The sequence below is a fragment of the Rhagoletis zephyria genome, unplaced genomic scaffold (genome assembly GCF_001687245.7).
Source record: "Rhagoletis zephyria isolate East Lansing unplaced genomic scaffold, Rhagoletis_zephyria_1.1 Rzeph_scaffold_00008, whole genome shotgun sequence".
In the NCBI taxonomy this organism is placed as follows: Eukaryota; Metazoa; Arthropoda; class Insecta; order Diptera; family Tephritidae; genus Rhagoletis; species Rhagoletis zephyria.
Genome location: NW_016157092.1, coordinates 169,707 through 177,061, shown reverse-complemented (window position 1 = coordinate 177,061; position 7,355 = coordinate 169,707).

Here is a 7,355-nt window from a genome sequence, read left to right as displayed (position 1 = left end):
CTTTTTGCGCCAAACTTTTAATTCAGAAACTGTCAGTAGATAAAAGAACATCTCAACCACTTCAATGTAGAATGGGCAAATGGACTTGTCATCTACGCCTATCACAGTCAGGTGTTTGTGCCACGTGAAGTGACCGTCAGCAGTCCAGCAAGCTTTCTGAAGTTTCGTCTGCTCAATGAGAGCAAAAAGCTTGATAGTAAGCAACATGGGTTTTGCCCATCTGCATCCCCTCGATGCCTCCCTGTCATTGCTGAGAGAAGTATTCACACAGTTTCTGATGGCTGCTTCGATGGCCGAAAGTGGGTGTACTAAAACTGGTTGCGCACCGAGAAATGCCTGGTCTGCGCCAATTCTGGCCAAAAAGTCTGATGTCTCATTACCAGGTACTCCTGAGTAACTTGGCACCCAGAGGAAAGTAAGCTCGTTATGTTTACCACCATTATTTAGTCGAGACATGCATTGTCTAACTAGTTTGGGAGTAGTTAGAGGGCTGGCCAATGCCTTAAGAGCAGCTTGGTTGCCACTCCAGGCATATAAACTTCTTCCTCTCCACCTATGTCCTACCACTTAGTACATGGCTTTGGGGATTGCAATTATCCCAGCCTGGAAGACCGAAGCATAGTCCCCAACAGAAAACTGAAGAGTCAGTTTTGGAGCCATCAGTGAAGAATCGACAATGTGTAAGTCCGGTCTCAGCGATGGAATTAAACCAGCATTCAGTCTCAGGAATCTCAACATTATAGAATATTTTCACCAAGGGAAATGGTGGCGCACAATCCTGTAGCATTGAAAAAATACAACTGCTTAAACCTCTGCCGCCAGCATTTTCCGCCGCGCCCCACTCAGTGTTATACCTACATCCGGTTATTTTTAGTCTGCAGGTGGCCTTTAAGGCTTTCCACAAAGTGACAGTAAGTGTAGCAGTGCGTCAGGTGCACTATATACCACTCAAAAAAAATTAAGATTTAATAAAGAGGCTATCAAGCAACCATTTTGATTCTTTACTATCGACCGCTGGGGGTCCACCTAGATCCCTTTGGGAATCACTACTTATGCATGCATCATACATAAATGCATGCATACATTAGGGTGTCCAAAAAATTGTAAAGTCAGAATTTTAATGCTCCCACCCCCTAGAATTTTTCTATATAGAAAAAGTATAGCCCAATTTTTTATGTTAAAATCAAAAACTGTTTGGAGGTTGCTCAAAGCGTTCTATGTATTTTATTTATTTACTAAATGTTGACCTTATGTTAAAACTTAGGGTTAACACGTGTATTTAGCTATGGCATCTTTAGCCTTAAGCTTAACTTTAGGTAAAATAACTCTCTGAGATAGAATGTTTATGTGTACATATGTATGTATGTGTTATTTAGTATATTGTAGCTTAACTTAGGGCCAATTTGACAGTGCACACTGCCGTTTCTGGTGTTTAGATAAGTTGATATAAGTTTGTTTTTTTAAGGTATTCTATAACTTTGTGAATGTTGTCTAAGATAGGAAGGAAATCGATGTTGGAATTCAGGAATATTTCTGTCCTAATGGTGTCGAAATTGACGCAATGTGGTATCATATGAGGGATGGTAATGGAGGTGGTTGAGTTACAGTATGGGCAAGAGGAACGGGAATTGTGTTCACTAAATGTTCGTGCGTTAATTTCGTATGTCCAAGTCTTAGACGTTCGAATTTTGTGATGTCAAGTCTATTTACGAGGGTATTGCTTGCGTTTTGAATGGATCTGATAGTTGCTTGTTACTGTCGATATCTTTGTAACAGGTTGAAGTTTTCTCCCTGACTTTGGTGAAGTTGATTTGAAATGTGTTTTTATGTACTGCGTTATATCTTTTATGTTGTAGTTTAGTGTTAGACTCAATGGTGCTTTATTGGCCTCCTTTGCCGATTGGTCTGCAAATTCATTAATTTTGATTGTGGCGTGTCCTGGAACCCAAATAAGTTTAATTTTTGGCTAGCTGCTAATGAGTGCATTTCTAATTTGGAAGGGTTAAAGCTCGTTGTTTTCAACGGGTTGGGTACTTAAAATAACCCGCTTAAGTATCTCGATGCGGGTACTTAAACGAACATAATTATTGATGTAGTTAATCTTCTTGTTAACTTACATAAAAACATCTCTGAATAAAACATGAACATTTAATGAAGTATGTATACGCATTTTAAAACCAACATCGTAGGATTATTTAAACACATTAACACATAAAGAAAAACTTTATTAAAAAATAGATAAAGCAATGTAATTGATAATACATATTTATACATACATACAGTTTGGACCAAATTCAAAATGATACTGTTTGCCGCTTATGTTTATTAATTTTTAAGATTTTTCAATTAAAATATAGTTTATTCCCTAACAAATACCATATAACCCTAAGCTTAAAATTTTGTAGAACACTGAAAATTCATCAAAATTTCAAACTTTTCTCCAAATGCGACAAAATATTCTAAAAAATCAACTGTAATTTTTAGCCACTTGAAACTTGCATGTTGTTGCACGGACGGTGGCATTTAATATCGATTGTGGCTGCCACTGAATTTCAAAATATGTAAATATTTTAAAAATTTTAAAAGAGCCCTTAAAAGGGGAAAATTGTTACGAAAAATTTAGGTACTTAGGCGGGTTCGGTAAATAAGCGGGGAGGTACTTAAGAGAGGGATTTTCTTCAGATTTCATTAAAAAATTCATGGTGCCCAAAAATGTTGGTTACTTAAGCGGGTTAGGTACTTAAGCTGGTGGGTACTTAAGCGGGTTTCACTGTATTTAAAAAAAATTTAAAAGATTGAATAGGCCTTTTGTTGTGTACAGATTGTGTTTAGACCGTAAGAAATTAGGTTAAGTAACTAGACCTTAAGATTAGTTTTAATAGCGAGTAAGACAATTAGGTGTAACTTTAGCGAGTAAGAACCGTTTATATTTTAGAAGCCATAAGCCATATTGGAAAATAAAAGGGCATTCAGCGTTAACTAGGGAAACCACACGGTTTGTCAATTTATTTTATTCCAAGCGTTTTGCAGTACTTAGGCGGGTTAAGTAAATAAGCGGTTAGGTACTTAAAAGAGGGATTTCCTTCAGATTACATTAAAAAAATTCACGGTGCCCAAAACTGTTGGTTATTTAAGCGAGTTTCACTGTATTGCTATAGTTTCTGGCGCGTACTGGGCTGTAATCTGGAAGGCGTGAGATCTATATATTAATACGCTAACATAAATTTTGTCTCCGTTCGTTTGGTGATTCTACCGAACCGATTTCAAAACAAAGAACACCGTTGGAAAGGAACTTTTCCGTAGATGAGCGTTTTTATGGTTTCACAATTGGTTGAAAATTACGGCCAAAATCGTCGTTTAAACATTTTCGAATTTGTGTATAGATGTTGCTGCAACATGTTCAATTTGACATGTTTCGCATCTTGTTTCACTTCGTATTTGAAACTAAGCTTTGAAATAAAGATGAAGAAAGAAATTATAACGATGAAGTTAAAAAAAAGAAGGCAAAAGTGAAGATAAAGACGAAAATATAGACAATGACTGATACATAAGAATTAGGGTAACTGAAAGGGTAAGAACATTTCTTGAATTTATGAAGTGAAACTTCTTTACGGCAGTTGGTTGGTTGGGAGTAAATTGTCAAATTCAAGGGGAATAATGCACATGGAAATGGTTCTTAGCGGTTTAGCGGTTTGAGAATAAAAACAAAAAAAAGATGCCTAGAGGTACAGGCAAAAACGAAGATCAAAGTAAATTTAAACACTTTGAATTAATGGTGAAGAGGAATATGCAAAAATAAAGATAAATATGAAGAAAAGGATGAGGATGAAGATCGATATTGTTATCGATATAAAACTCGATATTTTTCTCGATATAATAATCGATATTGTTATCGATAAAATAATCGATATTGTTACCGATACTGTTATTGATTAAGTAACCGCTATTGTAATCGATATAATAATCAATATAATAATCGATATTGTTATCGATACAATAATGAATATTGTTATCGGTATAATAATTGATTAAATAATTGATTTTATTATCGATTTAGTCATTTATATTGTTGAAGATATATACAATAATCGATACTGATGATTGTTACATTTATCGATGAATTAATCGATTTTGCAATCGTTGTATTTTTCTATATGGATATTGTTATCGGTATTTTTATCGACACAGTTATCAACAGGGTTATCGATATACTAATCGGAACATGGAATGTGATCACATGTGATGTCATATAATCACATAACATTTTATCACATGATATGAAGAGACATCACATGATATTACATCACTTAATATGTTATCACATCACACGATATCACGTGACATGCCATTATATGATATGACATCACATTATATGGCATGACATCACATGACTTGACATCACATGATATGGCATCGTATGACATGACATGGCATTATATGACGTGGCATCACATGATATGACATCATATGACATGACATCCTATCACATCACATAAAATCACGTCACATCTTATCACGTCATCGCACCTCATCTCATCTACGTGAGTAGAAAAAGAAAAGGATATAAGCAAAGATGTCAAAGATAAAAACAAAGATGAAGACCAAGGTAAAGTTACCGATTTCAAAACCAAAAACACCATTGGAAAGGTAATTTTCTGTAGATGAGGAGAGTTTTTATAGCTTCGAAATTGGTTGAAAATCGTCGTTTAAAAATTTCCATATTTGTGTATGGTTGTTTTTGCAACCTGTTCAATTTAAGCTGTTTCGCATTTTGTTTTACTTCGTTTTTGAAATTAAACTTTGAAATAAAGATAAATATGAAGATGAAGAAACAAGTGATAACGATGAAGACAAAAAAAAAGGCAAAAGTGAACATAAAGACGAAAATTGAGATAAAGGCGAAAATGGAGACAATGAGAAATACATAAGAAGTACGTTAAAATTGTTGAAATTTTCCGATAGGAATCGAAATAAAATCAGCCATAAAGGTTACTGAAATTTATCGAATCATGGAAGTTTATAATTACCGACATTTATCTATGCTTATTAAGTTATCGCAACGTATCGAATTATTGAGTTGTCGAAATTTGTGGACACAGAAACTTAGTGGTCCAAATCTACAGATAGTTATCGAGCTATAAAACGTGTGGGATTAACGAAATTTGTCAAGCTAAAGAAATGTATCAAGTTAACGACATTTATTGGATTATCATTATTTTAGACTTAACGAAATTTATGGAGGTGTCGTAATGCGTGGAGTTCTTTCAACTTACAGAGTTATCGATAATTATTGATCTACTGAAATTGGTTGGTTCAACGAAGCGAAATTTATGGAATTTTCAAAATATATCGATTTATCGAAATTTCAAGGTTATATAAGCTTATCGATTTATCACTGCTTATCGAATTTTATCGTCCTAACAGAGTGTAACGAGTTATCAAAATGTTTAGATAGTTTTCGAAAAATGTGGAGATGCCAAAAGTAAAAATTTATAAAGGTTAAAAGTTTTTACATTTTTGAGTTATCGAAATTTATCGAGCCATCGAATTTCACAGTTATCAAAATTAGTCGAGTTAACGAATTTTGTTGAGTTATCGAATTTTAGTGTTCTTGAAATTCATCGCACTATCGATATGTATCAAATCATTGAAATTTATCGATAAACTTGAATGTATCGGGTCAATTCCAAGTCCTGCCAAAGTTCTCCAAAGACCTTCTCAGACAAAAAAAAAAATTAGTTACGTTTTAGCAGAAGATTTTCCGGTTAGTTAATTTTTTACCGTATAAGTTTTGCTACGTGTTAAGTTAGAAAACCTCTCCAAGGCTTCTAAAACTAGAAAAACTGTCGAATTTCGACAGTAACTGGCACTCTAGTTTTTATAATACACTTTGTGGAAGTTATGTTGAAACTGATAAAATCTTTGGTTTTTGTGCCATCAGTATATACGAAGGTATGATTTGGGTGATCTCCCTTAGTCTTACTAAAAATAGAGCGAAATATTTTAGGGTTGATATTGGATTTGGCGAACTGCCATCGATTGTAGAGGTGTTAAGTAGGCATGGCGGGTTTGTATCGTTTAGAAAATTAATGGGTGAGCATGGTATATTGAGTTGGTTCCAATTGTATCTTCTTATGAATATTTTTTCTGGGTTGCTTATGGATATTTTTGCTGGTCTGTTGTCTTTAGTTCATCAATTATTAAGCTACTAAAGTATGTGGGCAAATCTAAAAAATAGGTACACTCACCCAAACACATTTTTAATTTTTAAATTTGTGAGCACGCCTATATTTTATATACCATTTTATTCGTATTCTCTTAATAAATCCATTAAAATAAGTCTAATTCATTTGCATCAAGTGCTTCATAAGTTAGACGAGGAATGAACATGAAATAGAAAACAAAAGAATAAGCTGGGTTCAAATAACGTTGTTCAATTTGTAAATTTTGAGCAATTATTTTGTCGGCCGCTGTGGTGTAGTGGTAAGCAGTGCGCGCTTTCACTCCGCAACGCCTGGGTTCAAGCCCTGGTCAAAGCAACATCGCAAAAAAAATATAGAAATAGGTTTTTTCTTAACAGCGGTCGTCCCTCGGCAGGCAATGGCGAACCTCCGAGTGTATTTCTGCCATGAAAACAGCTTCTCATAAAAATACAATCGCCGTTCGGAGTCGGCGTAAAACTGTAGGTAAGCGCCAATCTATTATTATTATTATTTTGAAAGCTGAGCTCACTTAATTGAGACGTTCTAATTTTAATGACATCCCCCGTTTTACCAGATTGGCTCCGGTTTTCGAGATAATGGTATTTGAAATTTTATTAAACTTTAACTATTTTATTAATAACTCCCTCGTTTTGAAGTTATTTTAATAAAATTTTGCACTTAACGGGTTTTTAAGATTAATTATTCCTTAAAATTACCGAAATGGGTGCACTTTAACGTATAGCTCCAATACAACTGGTTACTCAGATATGTGCTTTTGCGCTATAACTCTAACTTCATATCTAAATAATAAATTGTATACGTGCTATATGTACGGTTGCCAGACGTACTGATTTTATCAGTACAGTACTGATTTTTCAACTCTTGTACTGATTTTATTCATTTCTTCAATCAGTACGCGAATGTCCTAATTTTTCAAAATACTGATTTGTGCTGCATTTTTAATTCAAACAAAATACTTTAGGATTTTCTTAAGGTTTTTACATAACGTTAGAACTTCCTTAAACTGTACTGTAAAAAGTAAGAAGATAATAATTTTTTTATACCCGAGCGCACTTGTGCACAAGGGTATATTAATTTTGTTCACATAACGGTTGTTTGTAACAGCCAAAACGAATCGAGATAGATATAGAC